At 41.7% G+C, this 18,513-nt stretch overlaps 1 pseudogene; it reads left to right on the forward strand.

The window, feature by feature from the left end:
* The first annotated feature begins 6,161 nt into the window (after positions 1-6,161).
* LOC108798353 lies at positions 6,162-17,795 on the forward strand (annotated as a pseudogene).
* Positions 17,796-18,513: the final 718 nt, after the last annotated feature.

An 18,513-nucleotide genomic window follows, 5' to 3' on the forward strand; every position in this document is an offset into this window, starting at 1 on the left:
TAAGGCCTTGTTCACACCAAGCGCGGAGCAGATCCGGACCAGAGCAGGTGCAGACCGGATCAAAACTGCGTCCAATGTATTCCTATGGTATTTTGACCTCCAGTTCACATCGCAGCGTGCGGATCCAGACCGGATGAAAAAAATGCGGCAAGCCCTATTTTACCTGCTCTGGATCTGGTCTGGAACGCATCAAAAACGCATGCAAGTGCCTGAAAGTCCATGTTAAACGTATAAAAAATTGTTTTGTTTTTTTTACCAAAACCGGCCCAAAACGCGGCACAACCCACTACACTGCGTGTGCAGAAACCTGACCGGATCTGGTCTGCATTTGGTGTGAACAAGGCCTTATTGTTTGCCTTCTGTTTTATTTGATAAGAATACTTATATTGTGCCGACAAGTTTAATACCTTTGAATAAAAGTTTGATTTTATCATACTTTTTAATATGTTTCTTTGGGGCTTAACAAAATTGGAGTCTTTAAATGGTGCGGATATTGGGGGAAATGGGTGTGGTTACTGGGGGTGTGGCCACTGAGGGCAGCTGTAAAGCTTTCTCGCACAGGGCGCCTAAAGGCCGGGTGTGTGTGTGTGTATAACTGGATTCCTGCAAAATAAGCAATTTCTACCAAGCACCACCTGGTGGCAGTTAGTGAAACCATATTTAAAAAAACCTGGTCATCTGAGCATAGAATATGTAAAATCCGCGCTTATGGATTAAGATGTATATTATCTATATAAATATATATAAAAGTGGCTGCGCTAGGGACACTAAGGTCAAAAATGTATGTGAATGAGTGTGCAGCGCTCGGGGTCACCGATGGGTTGTTGAATCCGTGCTATTTAATCAAAGTATAAGTGTTTAAACCTTTAGTGCATAATCTGCTACCATACCATAGTGGTAGCCAGTGAGATATTAAGTGCAAAATTTCACTTAGTGCAGAGGTGCAATAAAATAAAAAAATTTACCTTATTACAATCAATTCATAAAATGTGTATCAAATTAATCAAAAGGTCATATGCACAAGTGATGAATAATAAAGTGAGTCCAAAATATTAATAAGTCCAATAGTATATAATAAATTGCTGAAGAAAAAAACGCCAAAAGGTGCTTAACAGTCTTTCTCCTACACCATGTGTTCACGACAAACTCCCCTCTGGGGTGCGCACTCACCAGACCATTATTGTTTGTTGGCAATAGGAAGATGAGAAACAGATACGCGGTCCCAGCAAACGTCCCATTAGTGTCCATTGGGTCGATGTTTAGCGAGAATTAAAAAAGGAAGCTCCTCATGGTGTAGTCGACTTGAGCATTTATTTTTTAAAAAGTGCAAACTTAGTTTAAAACGAAAAGATCGGCCGTTCACAGGCGGCGTGTGGATATCCTGTACTTCCTTGTTGTGCGTGGTATTGAGATGTGTAGCCGTGCCCCGACGCGTTTCGTCATAAGTGACGTCTTCAGGGGGATCGCAGGTCTAACTCTCAATATCACGGGTTGATTTCTTTATACCCAACATTAAGGTCAATATGCAAAGGTACCACTAGGTGTCATCAGAGATATACGGAACCTGTGTTTTCATTGAAGACTAATCTATTGATGAATTCTTTATTAACAGAACGACTTTTAGTATTGTTATTGCTATGGATTCTGTTTTGTTGTCCAAGGGACAGATATATTAGAACAGCAGATCCACATTAAACAATGGTATTAAGATTTTAAAAATGTGCAACATTAGATACTATATAGAAAAATATATTGAGAGATAAAAAATGATTAAATATTAAAATATACAGAGAGGAATTATTTATTAGTTATAAAGCAATTTAAGTCAAAATCAACGTTCAATCCTTTTGGTTATTATGGTATCCAGTGTAAAAATCCATTTTGACTCGTTCTGAGAAACCTTCTGGGTGAGGTTTGTACCTCTCCAGTGTTTCTCAACATTATCAATTCCTATTATTTGTAATTGTCCTAGATCGCAATTATGAAAAAGTTTAAAATGTCTAGAGAGGTTATGTTTCAAAAAGCCTTTCTTTATATTGTTGACATGCTCTTCGATCCTTTTCTTTAATTGTCCCGTAGTTCTACCAACGTACTGCAGTCCGCAGGGGCATTCCAGTAGATAAGTTACAAATCTGCTATGGCATGATATAAACTTTTCTATTTGATAACTTTTATTCCTAGTGTTGGATTTAAAGGCAACTACCTTTTTCCTAGCACCTGTAGTTCTACAACCAATGCAATATTTGCATGGATAGAACCCAATGCTATTAAAGAAAGTGACATTTTTCTTTGGGGGATCAAGTATGTTCTTAGCCAGTTTAGTTTTGAGGTTGGGTGCTCTCCTGTAGATCATTTTTGGCTTGTTCGGGAGGATTGGGCCCAGAGTTTTGTCCCTTTTTAGTATATGCCAGTGTTTATTAAGGATAAATTCAATTTGTTTGTATTGGGCTGAAAATTTAGTGATGAATGTTAGAGGTGGGAGGTCTTTAGGTCTAGTAGATGGCTCCAATAGTTTCAATCTGTCCTTCCTCTGAATCTCTGCCTGTATTTTGCTCCAAGTATTATTTTTATATCCCCTTTCTGTAAACCTCTCAGCCAGGATATTAGTTTGTTCACAGTAGTCTTCTTCTGTCGTGCAATTACGTCTAATTCTGGTCATCTGGGCTTTCGGAATACTTTTGAGCCAGGTGGGATGGTGACAACTGAAGATGGGGATATAGCTATTTCTATCAGTTGGCTTGAAATAGGTTCTGGTATCAAATTTATTCCCATTTTTCATAATGTCTAGGTCAAGGAATTGAATGTTGGTGGTACTGATATTGTTGGTGAAGGACAAGTTGTATTCATTGATGTTAAGTGTTTCTAAAAACATTTTGAGGGAATGAATATCTCCTTCCCAGATGACCAAGGTATCGTCTATGAAACGTTTCCATATTTTTATGTTATAAACCTCCTTTCCAAAAATGTGGTCTTCCTCTGGGGGTTACTGGGGGTGTGACCACTGAGGGGCGCTGTAAAGCTTTCTCGCAAAGGGCGCCTAAAGGCCTAAGGCTGGCTCTGTGTGTGTGTGTTGAACTGGATTCCTGCAAAATTAGCAATTTCTACTAAGCACCACCTAGTGGCAGTTAGTGAAACTGCATTCACTGAAACCATATAAAAAAAAACCTGGTCATCTGAGCGCCTCCACTTTTTTTTTTTTTGGTTGCCAGGGTGACCAGCGTTTCTTCAGCCCTTGTGAGCAGACACTTTAAATGTAATATAGCCAGTATACCAATAGTGGTTTTGGTGGGGGGTAAAAAAAGAGAAACACAAATATAACAGGAGGTAGCTGTATGTCTCCAAAATGGCTATTCTACATGCCACTGGAATACTGAAGACTGAAAGGACTTCAATAAACAGATGAATCAAAATTTGAGATATTTGGTTCATCACGCAGGTTTGTGTGTGTGACACCAACTGTAAAACATGGTCTGGGAGGGGCTCTTTTGTTGGATCCGGAGTCCATAATTTGCACAGAGCGAGCACAGAACAAAAAACACTACCATAGCATTTTGCAGCTCCATGCAATACCTTCTGGTCTATGCCTAGTTGGTCAGGGGTTCATCCTACAGCAACATAAAACATACCTCCAGGCTGTGTCAGAACTACCTTAGAAGAAAAGTACAAGATGGTAAGCTTCAAACCATGGAATGACCAGCTTAGTCTCCAGACTCAAACCCCAACAAGCTGGTTTGGGAAGAAATGGATAGAAGGGTGAAAGCAAAGCAACCCATTTGTGGGAACAAGTGCAACACATTTGTGGGAACTTCTGCGGCAGTGATGGGAAGAACTTTCTGAACAATATTTGATTTCTGTTGTAGAAAGAATGTCACAGGTGTGTTCGGCTGTTATATCTGCAAAGGAGTCAAAAATATAGATTCCAATTTGTTAAAAGATTCAATTATTTCTTTTGGATGTCCAATTGTTTTTTTGTTCTATGCTTTATATTAAGAGCACACTGACATTAAACTGTATAAATTTCAATAAAAAGTGGAAGAATGGGGGTGTTCTAAAACTTTTCCTCAGTATTGTAGCCATTTTTTCCATCTGCATACAGAAGTTTCACTCTGGTTGGCCACTTTAATTGAAGTATGGAATAGGTCTAAGGGCCAACAAATTATAACCAGAAATTGCAACTAAAACAAAACAAGCCTCCACTAAGCCAGTGAAGAATGAACCCCTTCATTTGTTTTACTTATGAAGTAAGACATTCACCTTCAGTATACACTATAAGAGTTAAGGGCACCACAAAGACAACATCATGAATAGTTGTCACCAGAAAGAAGTGTAAGGCAAATATAAACATTTTATTTTTGGATCCTCTTTTCAGCAGGTAAACATGTTTGGAACAAAGTTCTCTCAAATACTGAAAAACTATTTCACAGAAATCAGGACAGCATGGGCAGGGAGAGGACAGCATGGGGCCAGCATTAGACAGAGCTACAATTGGTGACCACACAAAGCTTCCACCACACCTGCTGGCTCCTCAAAGGTGGAGCTGCATCAGTACCAGGGATGTGCGGTCAGGGGAGGCACCTAGTATTATGAAGACAAAAGGTGTCAGCTTCAAGTCTGACAGGGAGGCTTCTCCCTTCCTCCTCCCCACACAGCTTGGTTACTGAGCTGGGGATGGGGCTTTGGCGGGATGGGGGTGCAGAAACTCAAGAGGGCAGAAACTCATGACTCATATATTATCATTAGGGATGCACCGAAATTTCGGTCACCGAAACATATTGGCAAAAAATTGCACTTTTGGCCAAAATTGTGGTGCATCCCTAAAGATAATATATGAGTTATGAGTTTCTGCCCTCCTGTTCACCAGCCCCCCATCTATACCATATACGTCATAGATGTTCTCTATAGTCAGTTTACTGTTGGTCACAGATCAGGAGAGCGGTGTGGGGGCGGAGACAGTGGTCAGCTGTCACTGGAGACCGAGTCGGAGGTGAGGGGGAGGAGTCTGATGTCAAATGAGACCGAGCTCTCCTCCCCGCACCGCCCGCTCAGCCTGCTGTGACAGCGAGTCAGGATGGTGAGCGGAGTGCAAACAGCGAAAGGACTATCTACAGAGAGAGCCAGCTGTGCCCGCCCCCTCCCCGATCCGTTCCTCCAGTCAGCGCTGGAGGATCGGAAAGGGGGTGGGGAATCCCTGCGTGGAACGGTGACTGACAGTCACCGCTCTCTGCAGTAAGATGATCGGAAAGTGAGCGAACGATGGTATGTGTTCCCTCACTTTCCAATCAATAGAACAGACGTCTGACAGTTTCATTGTCACACGACGACTCTAACTATGAGAATGAGTGAAAATCACTCACCTCATAGTTCTCCTTTAGGGCCGGTTCACACCACAAAGTCTGCATTCCAGTGCGTTCGGCCTCTGGAACGCAAGCTGGCCGGCTCCCTGCGTTCAGGGGCAGGAGGAGGCGTGGCGCTGCATTGAAGTCAATGGCACCGCAGCCACACACCCCGCCCACACTGTGATCGACTGCACCTGGAACGCAAGCACATTAGTGCCTGTGTTCCGGTCTAGTGCCATCTGCAAAGATAGGACTTGCAGTATTTTTGCAGATTGCACTGGACCGGAGCACAGGCACTAATGTGCCTGCGTTCAGGGTGCGGGCGATCGCACTGCAGACGACCCTGGTTCCAGAGGCCGAACGCACTGGAACGCAGACTTTATGGTTTGAACCGGCCCTAAAGTGGCGCCCCAGCGTGCATTAAAAATTGGTGCATATCCAGTTTTATGTGCATAACACCTGATAAGTGTGAAGGTATTTGACTGAGGGCCTGTTGACACGAACTCATCTGCTGAAATGGTGCATGTGCGTTGTATCACACACTGCCGAAGCTGTCACTATTTACACTCTTTTTTCAACTTTATGTGGAGTATACAATGTGTACACTCCATTCAGGTCCCCACATGGCAGCGTGGTGCATTGTGCTGCCATGAGGCGGACTGCTGTGGCAGGCATGCAGCACGTAGAATGCAGCATGTTTGCATTGTATCACAGCACAGTGACCACTGCATTGTAATGTGAATGGAACACATAGAAAACAATTGTTTTCTACGTGTCCTTGTGGTGACCGGCAAAAATTCAGCTTGCGTGTTATTTCCCCAGGCAATGGTAGGAATCATACCTCAGATATTTGAGAAACTTTGCAAAAATCTGAGATTCATGGTAAGTGACTTATAACCACATGAGCGGTGAGGCTGGGCCCAGGACATAGAATGAGACATCTTTCCCTAAAGTTACCCATACACCTTACAATTATCGTTCGATTTTCATCAGCGATCGCGGTTTCGTCCGATAATCGGCCAGTTGAAGGGAAGTGCACAATCGCAATTACTGGACCACTGGCCAAATTTTGTATATCGGACAGGCTGAAAAACTCTTCAAAACGAACAGAAATCGATGGGTTTGTGGCATTTTCATACAACAAAAATCGCAAGATGAACACTGCACATGCGCAAACAAAAATCTGTTCTGTCGATCGACAAAATTGGACCAGTTAGTATTGCTGACAAAAATGTCGGGACAAATGTCGGGACAAAATAAATTGTACAATTGTTGTAAGGTGTATGGCCACATTAATTCTATCACATGATGAGCCTGAAGCTTTTCCTAAACAGGAGGAGGGAACATGGGGATCGTGAATTCTATTACTCGCAGCTGGGGCTAGTAGAGGACAGTTTAAATAGTGCTGTGCTGGGGGGAGAGGAAGTATTTTCCTTTTCAGGGTGCAGTCTGCAGTGGTGCGAGGGTGCTTGGTGCTCAGTATCTGGCTGATCTCTGCTGTCCAGGCAGAAAAAGGTGAGTGTATTTCTCTTATGATTAATGAGCTGAGCTTATTTTTAAACTCTGCATCTGCTTTGACATGTAAATTCTTACATACATGCAACACTGCCGTTATAACTAGTCCTGTTTGAAAAGGAAGAGGTATGCGGTTCTGTAGTACATGGTATGGCTCTACATGTCCTAAAATGTGATGGGCTACAGGAATACTGTTCACACAATGTCCCCACTTTGCTGCTAACAATCTGTATGGGTTGCACCTACTACATGTAGGTGCTGCAATGAGGATTTTGGTACTGGTTGTGAAGCCCTTAGTCCTCCAGTTGTAGTTTTGGACATCTGCCCACTCTACAGACTGAAACTTGTTGCTTATTTTTCGAAAGCTGAATAAAACTATCTCTAAAGGCAGTTGTAACAACTGTATAGTGTAAGGGAATACCTGATTGGGTACAAATCATTGATCAAATCTTTTATCTATCATTTGACCTCTCTATGTATTGTAAGATCCTGACTGATTGGCAGCTCATTGCTCCCACTTGTCCCTCATTTCGAGTAACTTTTTAAACCAAAATCCTCTGTCCTGCTTTCTTCTCCTTTTTTGTTGTCCCTCTTAATTCTGAAGTATAGACCTCCCTATAAAATGAAGTACCGTCTAAAGTTTAAAAGAAACTTCCTTCAAAGCAGGTTTAGGTTTAAAGAATGTATTTCCACATTTTGAGTTTGGTCTAACTGGGGGGTGGCTGGGCTGTATTTGGTTCCATACTTCTATGCTAAAAGGTGTCCCTGTTTCAGAAAGTTGGACATATGTTAAAGGCTTGTTTTTGATTGAAAGAGACTGTTGTGTGTCCATCTTAATGGCGTTTTGCTTCTCAAGTTTAGTGAACACTTAAGGTGATATGCTCAAGGGCTAAATGTAATAGTTTATTGTTGAGAAACTAATGCTACTTGAGTGAATTGCATCTGTTATAGGCTTCTCCTTCTAGTCTAAGAATACAATGTGATCATTAAAAGGTTTCTAAACCCTCACTTTTTTGTGCATGTATCTGCTAGTAAGCAGTAGATATATGCGAAAAGGTTTGTTTTTAAAAAAAAAAAAGCGGTTTAAACTTCCCCCGTCTTCGCTGCGTCCTCCCGTCCGAAAAGCCCAAAAAAATGCTCTGACGGCTGCAAAGCATCTTGGGGCGGGCGCATGCGCAGTTTGGATTTTCAGCCAGGAGACGAGAGACACAAGGTAAGTCTATGGATCCGTGCACCCGCATGCAGACACCGTGCGACAGGAAGTGCCAGCAAGGACAGGAGTCAGCACTGGATTAGAGACGCTAGCAACGATGGAGAGAAGGCTGAAAAGGACAGGAAAAAAGATCGGATTAAGAAACATAATTTAAGGTAAGTGCTTTAAATAACATTGGGGGGCGGGGGGTTGACTTTAATGTCACTTTAACTTTCATAGGTCATTTCCAAGTAAAGATGTAAAGTACAGCGCTAGCAGCCTCTGTCATAAATCCGAATAACTATAATGGGTATTGTATCAGTAATGAGTGAAAATGCATTCACAAAGGGAATATAATTGTATGTATCAAACACATATATGTGACTAAAGTGTGAATTTAAGTGAATGCATCTTCACTCATTACTGATCCTATACCCATTATAGTTATTCGGATTTATGACCAAGAGGCTGCTAGCGCTTTACTTTACATCTTTCTAACCCTTAGGGGGCGCATTGCCTTAGTTCAGCAGCTCTTAGCTTTTTTGGTCTTGCATTCTATATTATAAATATTTTTGGGGTAATTTTGTTTTATTGTCAATTAATTGACGTTTTTCCATTAGCGCAGATTTCTGTTTACCATTGCCAAGTAAAACATGCATATTTACTGCTGCTTGTGACAATCACTTTTTCTCTGTATGACTTCACTACTATTAAGTATATAGGTAATATTGAAGGCTCATTGTGATAACTCTGTGGTCACAGCACTCTGGAAGTGTGAGGAACTTTTTCATGGAAAAGTGCTATAGTTAAGGCAGATTCCTTTTAGAACTTCAGGTAAACTTTTTGGTATTTTGTGGCCAAACCATTTAACTGATTGTGGCTGCTTCTGGTTTTTAATTCCTAGCAATTAAAATTATTCTGATTTACGTTTTTAGAGGCTATAGCATTTGGCAGTCAAATTCCTTTAGTCACTCCAATCTAATCTTGGCGATGGAAATTAAACTTACCTGCCGAGTAATTACTGCAGGGTTTTGCTTTAAAAGTATAATGCTGCCAGATGGGAGGCTGTAATGTTGGTATTGTATGTGTATTTAATGCTGTTTAAAAACGTTGTTAAAAAAACGGCCGGCGGGAGCTCTCTAGATCTGAGCAGGCGTCTGTAGACGTACGCTCGGCCACGCCCACTCGAGCGTGCCTCAGGGTGCACGCGAGCCGGAAACACCGACAATTGTAAAAAACGGGCACCGATGCCTGTTAACATACAAGCGATTTGCCGGCTATAGAGCTGGAGGATCGCTTGTGTGAGCTGGCGGCCCGTGTGTCCGTCCACCTCAGCAGATCTCTGCTTCATCAGCTTGTTCGGGGCGTCCTAGGTGATGTCTCCATAAAGAGGACCTGTCACATCTTTTACAATCATGTAGGGCCGTTTATTAGCCCCCTATGTGATGGCAATAAAGTTAAGTGATAAAAAAATTTATGTTTCCCAAAAATGTAAAGTTGCACATAAAAAAAGAGAATTAAAAAAACACATTTTTTTTGAAAGCCCCCACCCATACATACACGCATGCAAACATGTGTCGGGGGCGCATACCTGCAAAAACGACGATTGTGGCCATTACGCCGCACATGTTGCATATCGCCGCAAACGTCTCAGTGAGAGCAATAATTTTAGGGCCATCAATCTATGAGCAGTAAAAGCATTTAAAGCGTTGCTATGTTCAATTTTGGGTATGGTAGTTTTTTGCTTTTTATTTTATTCTGAAATATAGTAAAATAAAAAACCCAGTGGTGATTAAATACCACCAAAAGAAAGCTTTGTACCTAAAAAATTTAAAAAAATGGTATAAAATTCATTTCAGTACAGCGTTGCCTGATGGAATACATGTCAAAGTACTGCAGCTAAATACTGAAAAATGGCCTGGCCGGGAAGGGTGTAAAACACCTGGTCTTCAAGTGGTTAATGTCTGCAGTCCATACATTGATGAGACTTTACCTTTTTCCAGAAGCAGGTCAGTATAGTTTCTAAACCCCCAAATGGACTGGTTTATTCACAAATGTGTCTCATCTGCCTCTATTGGAATCCTGTGACTTTAATAGAAAGCATTATGCAGCCTGTTTAAAATCACTCAAGTGGGCAGGGTTATCAGTTCTCTAGAATGCCATATAAAACATATCTATTTACCGTGTTCATTCTCCAGGCCAAGCAAGTGCCATAATAACCCTCAAACTGTTTTCCTTGAGGCAGGCTGGTGACACACTTTGACATTGCCCTGAAATACCATCAGTTCTGTAGGGTAGTCTTGATACAGTTTTTTTCCCGTGTGGATTTTTTTGTTTTGTTTATAGGTCAATGGTCGACACTGGAGGGCTAATACAAGTGTGTGACTTTTAGATCTGAATTAGTGATGTGCAATTGCATAGAATTACAATGTGTACCTGTCGTTGGTATTAAAATCACTGTGGTACGTCTTTGAGGAGATGTCATGCTATGAAGGGTGGTGTTTTAGGAGCCAGAGTTAGTGTGAGAAACTCTTGTGGCGTTCCATGGCCTTAAAAACTGGAACCTACTAAGTCTCTCCTGTGACTTCTCCTGCTCAGAAAATTGTAGCTGACTAAATGTAATTAAATGCATCCCTGTTCTGCTCCATGTAAAAGTCGTGAGGCACTATTGGCCAATGTGTGAGGATAGAAATACAGTAGCATTTATACTGGCTTTATTGCCTAATTGGTGACCTACCAAAGAATAAGTGTGCAGCAACTGAAGCCTGAACTTTTCTGCATAATTGTCTTAGCCCAGTAGTTGGTGGGGTGGGAGTTGTTGGCAGCACTTTTTATCTCCCAGGGGTTTCCTATAGGCTTGGTTCCACCATAACTCCTTAAAGATGCTAAAATGTGTCTTGCAAACTGTTGCAAAACCAATGTAAAAATCATTCAGCATTTGCCACAGCTTGTGAAAGTGGACCAATTCAGGTTCACAACGCCTAAATCTGTAATGCGTTACTAAATCCCATTACTTTCGATCACTGACTTATATTATGAGATAAAGCACTTGTGTTTCTCTACAGGCTTCAAAGATGTGGCAGAGTTCGGAAGGACTGGCCACAACTACCACATACGTGGCTGGTCCCCAGACAGCAGCTCTTGGGATGAGAAGCTTTATCCTGCCTGGAAATCTGGGGATCCCAGATGGGAGAACTGCTGGAGAGGTAATATCTAAGCTGCCGCCATACAGTTGTATCTTTTTCCCACACATTTTTCCACCTTAAAACCTACCAATGGGATGCCAAATACCTGCAACTTCTCAGCTGCAGCTCTTTCACAGAATTGATAGAATTTCCATGCAAAACTGAAACCGGAATAGTGTGGGAACACTTGATCAATGACTACTGCCCCAAGATGGTGGTTTCCTTTTCACTTTTTTTTTTTTTTTAATTCCCTGACAAAGGAAATCAAGGGGACATCTCCCCAATAGGACAAATGCAGCACCAGGGCAGCCATCAGAAATTTCAGGGGGCCCCCTACATGGCTTTAGGCCGTTCATCCTACCCCCGCTATATCTATATCTATCGATTAATCGAACAGGAAAATTTTAATCGATTTAGTTTCGATTTATTATAACGCACATACAGATCCAACTACATTGGCCTATACACATACAGCACAGCAATTAAGTAATAAAATGAACTAGTATCACACTAATCCAGCACGTTATTAATCTCATGTGCCCCACTCAATATGGCCGCCGCTTTAGTGGGGCAACTCAGAATAATAACGTGCTGGATTAGTGTGATCCTAGTTCATTTTATTACTTCATTGCTGTGCTGTATGTGTATAGGTCAATGCCAGGGATCCCAACCTGAAATAAGCAGGTTGGGATCTGCTTGGCTGAAATGTGCAGCAGTTTTTGGAGGATAATGGCAGATATTTACAAATGGTGACACCTTGTTGGAGGCCAGTAGGTGCAGGGCTTGCTAGGTAATGGGTACCATTACCACATATAATGTGCCCTGTCCTTTTTATAACTGACTTTATTTTTCCTTTTAGGTGGCAAGTAGTGACGCTGTTGACCAGTGACAGTGCTGCACTGATAGGGTCGAATGTTACATTTGCTGTGACTCTGCGGTTTCCCAGATGCCAAAAAGAGAATGAAGATGGGGATATAGTCTATGAACGAGGGTGTGGAAATGGTAAATATAAGCATTTCAGCATATTTGATAATGTGGTGCAGATGGCTGGCTTTCTCTAATCTCCTTATTTCAGTTACCTTTAGTGATCAGGATCAGTATGTCTATAACTGGACCAAATGGATACCCTTCTATATCTGTGTAGTAAATCAGGCACCAGGCTCCTGCTGCACTAGCCAGTATAAGCGAGTTTTTACTAACTTCTTCCTCACTCAGTTCACTAGGTAAGCTTTGTCCAGTGAACAATAGATGTGACCTAGGTAGTTGTACCCGAAACCTTTGCCTGCTTGACTATGTGGTGTGTAAATGTGTGCCAGATAACTATACATGGGTAGACCTTTATTTTAGCAACTTGCTTGGGGTTTTTGGTTATACTGATGTTGACTCCATAAACTACTTGATTTGGGTAAATAGTAAAATCCTAAAATGATTCCTTCATTGTGATGAATGTTAATCATAATCCTTCTGTTGGCTTAGACTGGCTATGATGATCACTCTTCACATGTGTATATTTACTTCTGCATAAACTAGATGGGAGACTTCAGTCACTTGGGACCTTGTTATGAATACTTGGGTTTTGTATGGGGCACTTCTGGGTTTCTTACAACCGATAACCCTATTTGGAGAGTTACAAGTGCTTCAGTCATTTCTTTCTGATTCCTGGGCCTGACGATCCGTTCTAGGAAAGTGAAGCTAAATGCTGTAGGAGCAAATATTGGTGATTGAAGAGGGAGACTGACACTGGGATGTTTTCTCTATCCAGGTCAATACTATCAGACAACTGGAAAATCTTCAGCTGTACTCTCAATAAATACTACAAACATCACAGCTGGTGCACAGGTGATTGAGGTGACTGTGTTTACAAGAGACTACAGAAGGTATTATCCTGTTGCTAAAGCAAGTGGCATGTACATTGTAACAGGTAAGCTTCTAGATGCTGTTTTTAATACACCACTGCAATGGAGTGACAGTTGGTGCTTCTTGGGGGTTTTTTTTTGGGGGGGGGGGAATGCAAGGGTTAATCATTCAAATGCCTTTCATGATGGTACATGTGTCACTTGTAAAGGTGTTGACAATTTTTGGTCTCTCTGTCTCCATATAGTATGTGTAACTGGCAGTCCAGAAAAGACTGCCAGTTACACATACTATATTGAGACAGAGGGACCAAATGTATTTTTATTAGACATCTGCGCCGGCAAAAATTTGATTTAGATTTTCAGATTTTGCGTTATTTTGGTATTCGGGCTCGAAAGTCAATTAGTTTTGGGATCTGGACAAAATTAATTAGTGGTAGTCTGTACGATATTTCGTTTCCGATCGTTGCAGCAAAGTGAAGAAAAAAAAAAGTTAATGTCACTTTGCTGCAACGGAAATTCGTACAGACTACCGCTAACGCACTTTGTCCAGAATTTCATTTTTTCGGATTCATTTTCATTCGTCATTTGTTCAGAAATTCAGATGCATTCGAATAATTTTGTCCTAAAACTAATTTTTCCAAAATGAATTGCACATGTCTAATTGGTTTATTTAAGATCTGCACTTGCCTTGTGACACTTAAAACCTAGCTCAGGACTTTTTTTTTTTTTATCAGATCAAATTCCATTCTATGTGAACATTTCACAGAAAAACGACAAGAATTCCTCTGACCACATCTTCATCAAAGATTCTTCAATTGCATTTGATGTTAAAATTCATGACCCAAGTCATTACCTCATGACATCTACATTCTCTTTCAACTGGAGCTATGGTGATGGCAGTGGATCCTTTGTTTCCAATAACCCAGTCTCCACTCATACTTACACCTTGTCTGGGAACTTCAGCCTGAACCTAACCATCAAAGCTGCCATTCCAGGACCCTGTAAACCAGTTACACCTACTCCCCTTCCTACAACACAGGCACCAACTACTCAGTTGCCAACAACCACCATGCCTCATACCACTGCAAATGCAACCGGTAAGCTGTTCCCAGGAAAAGTACTTATGTAGCAGAGTGGGACACCTTAACTTGAAGGTGGGCAGGAACCCTGGTTTAATCTTTCTCCTGGAATAGAAAGATGCACAAGTTGTGGGGATGTGGTTTTGTTTGGTTCCCCCCTAGTGTGGCTTTCAGTAAAACTAAAAACCTGACCCCTTAAAAGAGATCTGCCAATGTTGACCTGTCCTTGAGAAACCTGGTTCCTGGCTGTCATGCTGATGCTTTGCTTTCAAAGCAGTCTGAGTTGTTGACCCACAAGTATAGTGACGTGTTATGACGCTCATTTATATCATGTTGGTAGAGTCTGACAAAGTACTGAAGCTGGGTATCCAGGATTCCCTGAAGAGGCTTGCAATAGCACACCTTTAACTTATCTCATAGTCCCTTTAGCGCTACTAAACTGCCAAACATAAAGCATAAGCTTGCGTTTAAAACTTGTCCGATCTTACTTTCTGTCCATAGGAAACTCAACTGAATTGCCACCCTTTGAAACTGAAACCTTTCCATTTACTACAGAAAATCATAACACTACTACCCATACTATCACCACAACCCATACAACTACAGTGCCCACTACTCCTGTTCCTGGATGCTTTATCTACAGATATGGCTACTACAACACCAAAATTACAGGTAGGTTGCAAGAAGCCTTCAAGTTTTGATTGCTTCTAATAGTGTCTACTCCTAATTTTGTATTTTTTTTCCCCTCCAACTAGATGGCATCTTAAGTGTGAATATTATTGAAATGATTGAAATTAACACTATCGAAGTGTCCTCCCAACCTGAAAATTCTTTAATTGATTTTGTGGTGTCTTGTGAAGGCAGGTAGGTGTGTTGAGGTTTTTTTAACCTACTGTTGAAGATGGGTTAGTGCAGAAATGGGGCCCTAGGAACAGTAGCAGCTTGGGTCCCCAATCTTTTCAATTGGCGATGAGAATTGCTATGGACACAAAACTGCCCCAGTTTGCTTTTTTTAATGGTACAGCCCCTCCCACCTGACAACTTTAAGTGCATCTTTATGAAGTAACAAGACCAATTCAGTTAAACTACTGGCTTACTGCAGGAAAATTAAGGTAACTGGGCCCTAGGCACTTGCTCTGCTCTCGATTTGGTAGCTAAATGTCTTCGTTTTTTTTTTCTTCTTCCTAGCCTGCCTACAGATGCTTGCACAATTGTTTTCAGATGCTTCTTGCATGATTCCTCAGAACATGGTATGTGATGAGGTCCCAGCTTCAGACCAGTGTCTACTGACCCTACGAAGAACATTTGCAGAGCCAGGATCATACTGTGTCAATATTACACTAAGTGATGATGCAAGTCTAGCTCTTGCTAGTACCCTGGTCTTTGTAGATGGTGGTAAGTGTAACGTAGTGTTTATCTTCAGATGTCAAGTGGGCAATATCCAAGTCCTGCAGACCTGTACTAGGCCACACATAGTCTTGGTGTTATGCCAGACACATATTAAGACATGCAGGACCCTCTTTCAAGGTCTAGGTAAGGTCTCAATGCACAAAAATCTGATTAACTATACACTATATATGTAGATGGTGGTAAGTGTAACGTAGTGTTTATCTTAAAATGTAAAGGGGGGCAATATCATTACTGTGTATAGTAATTAAGTCCTGCAGACTGGACTAGGGAACACCTTGTCATATGTGGTGCCCAGATGACCACACGGATGGCGGCGTGCAAACACTGGTAGTAAATAAAAAAAGTAATTCACCGGCACACACTTGAAGAATTTTTTAAGTATTGATATGTTCAAGTGTGTGCCGGTGAACTACTTTTATTTATTATTAGTGTTATGCCAGACACATACCGGTATAAAGTAATTTACTAAGACATGGATGCAGGACCCTCTTTCAAGGTCTAGGTGGGGTCTCCATGCACAAAAATCTGATAACTATACACAGTGCATTATATCTGTTGTCTGCTAGAGCAGTTGCATTGGGGTGCCATAAATTGATGGCAATGAACATCTCTGCATTGGTTGTAGGGTTAATGAGTCTCGAATCTTAAAACTGAAGTCATTCATACTACATCTTCACTAGAATTGCTTGGCCAGTGAATCTTTTAGAGTAGAAACTGCCAAATTAACTAGAAGCACATCCTGAGGTGTGTATGTATTCTCACACCGCTTCATATTATCCTGTTGTAGACACACGAAAAGGGGATGCCACACCCTTCCCATTTTTTATTTAGGTAAATTTTGAGAAGGGGATAAACTAAAGCTTTGTTTGTCCTAGGCTCTGGAACAAAGAATGTCTCTGTAGCCCTGATTATATTTGGATTGGTTGTCCTTGCTGCCACAGTGGTCGGTATCATTCTGTACAGGTGAGTACTGCTGTGTGGTTTGTTTGCCATGGTCTGGAGACCACATGGGTGCACTAGTTTCTGTGACTTCTTAGTAAAGGAAGAAATTAGCTTGTGCTAGTTGCGCGCACACACTGCCTCTTTGCCGTGTGTGTCCCAAGTGTTAGACTGCATTAGACAATACAATCACAGATTGCATTTGCTATTGGGCATTAAAACATAACAAACACCAGTATACATTTAACCCGATACTCTGAGTGTGTGTCTCATGCAAGGAGGGGGTGAGAACTGCAGTGGTAAAGGGAGGGCATTAGCTGGGCCCACAGTATAGATGGGTTGAATGTAGCCAGCAAGGCCCTTTTGGGTCATTCCAATTACAAGAGAAGCACACATGGAGCAGAGATCAGGGAAATGGGACTGGGGAGACACTGGGTTCAAATGGAAAGGAAAAACAAAGGTGAGAGGTCTAGGTGCTGTCAAATGGACGATTGGGATGTCGATATGGGGGGGAGGGACACGACTGCTACCATCAAAAAGAAGAAAGGTTGCTGTAAGTCCTACAGGTGATACTGTTTTAAAAGTGACCCTACATGTGAAGGCAATCCAGGTGCTCCACATGGAGATATACTATTTGCTCAAATCTGTCATGTAGCTGGACCATGAGTTCCGCCATGCATTGCAGAGTTTAAGTAATTCATATCTTAAAGGAGGGTGGAAGGTGTGATTGGCAATTCCGAAGCATTGGAACTCTGGCTGCCAGAAGGGGAGGGGTGGTACTAGAACTTTTCTCCTCCCCCACAAGGGGATAACAAGCCCCTTTGTGATAGCATTTGGAGGTGACAGACCCCTGATTTCTTCATTAAAAAAAATCCCCACTACACTGCTGATTCCTCCCCTGCCCTCCAATACAGACTATCCAGCGCAAGAGTGTAACTGGCACCCCCCCTACCCAGTCCATGCCCCTCCTTACAACCACTATCGGTACACATAATGGCAAACTGCAATTCTGTACAGATGTTTGTTCATGACAGCTCTTCTCGGCACGCAGTGTCAGAATATATCCTTTAAAATCGCATGATCACTTGCTAATAAGGCTTTAAACAATACCTTTTTTTTTTTTTTTTTTTTTAAGGAAATCCAAGGAGTACAAGCCCATAAAGAATGCTACAAATGAAAGCAGTGTTCAGATCAGTATGTACTTCAGACAAGTCAAAGATACCTTCTTTCATGGAAACCATGAGCATGATCCACTTCTGAAAAACAAAGCTGCAATTGTATAGACCTACTGCTATGCTGTCCTTGCACTGCAATTTATATGGTCTCAGATCACTGGTACTGACCAAAGCATGTTTATTCACAAGTGGTACAACAACAAATAAATGCTCCCTTTTAAAATGGTGTATTGGGTCTTTTCTTTTTTGCGGTTGTCTTTTTCTCCAGATGTCACTTCTGCGAAATTACAACATTTTCAGGTTGCTTGAATGCTAGCACAACAGTCTCCAAAGTGAATAACCTTTTATATTGGAGGCTGCCTAAAATACCAGGATTCGCTCAAACAGCCTCTATGCTAATGTTCAAAAGATCAGCCGCACAAAGCCAGAGTAAATGTAATGCAAACGTTTATTGCAGTAATCCAAACGGGTTAAATGTGTAAATCCAAGGGAACTATGAACCTGGGCTTAATAATAGAGGTCACACTATAGCCTGCACCCAGAGTATGGACTGACTGCAGCAGTAGCTAGAATGGAGCGGTGAGTCTATGGAGCTTTCTTGAACTTTTAACCTCCAATATGCTGTTATGGATATGTAACTTTATATAAAAAGCTCCTTCCCCCTCCACCGATGCTGGTGTATCAGGTGACCATGCTGACCAATGAGGGCTCACCATTTGCAAGTGAAATCCAAATGCAGAGCTGTGCTGCCTACAGATTAGATGTGGACCTTGGGCAGAACTCTCTGACACTGAGGAATTTTTCACTAAACTGATTCAGTGTGGAA

Source organism: Nanorana parkeri, unplaced genomic scaffold, assembly GCF_000935625.1.
Source record: "Nanorana parkeri isolate BGI_ZX_2015 unplaced genomic scaffold, ASM93562v1 scaffold1454, whole genome shotgun sequence".
Taxonomy (NCBI): Eukaryota; Metazoa; Chordata; class Amphibia; order Anura; family Dicroglossidae; genus Nanorana; species Nanorana parkeri.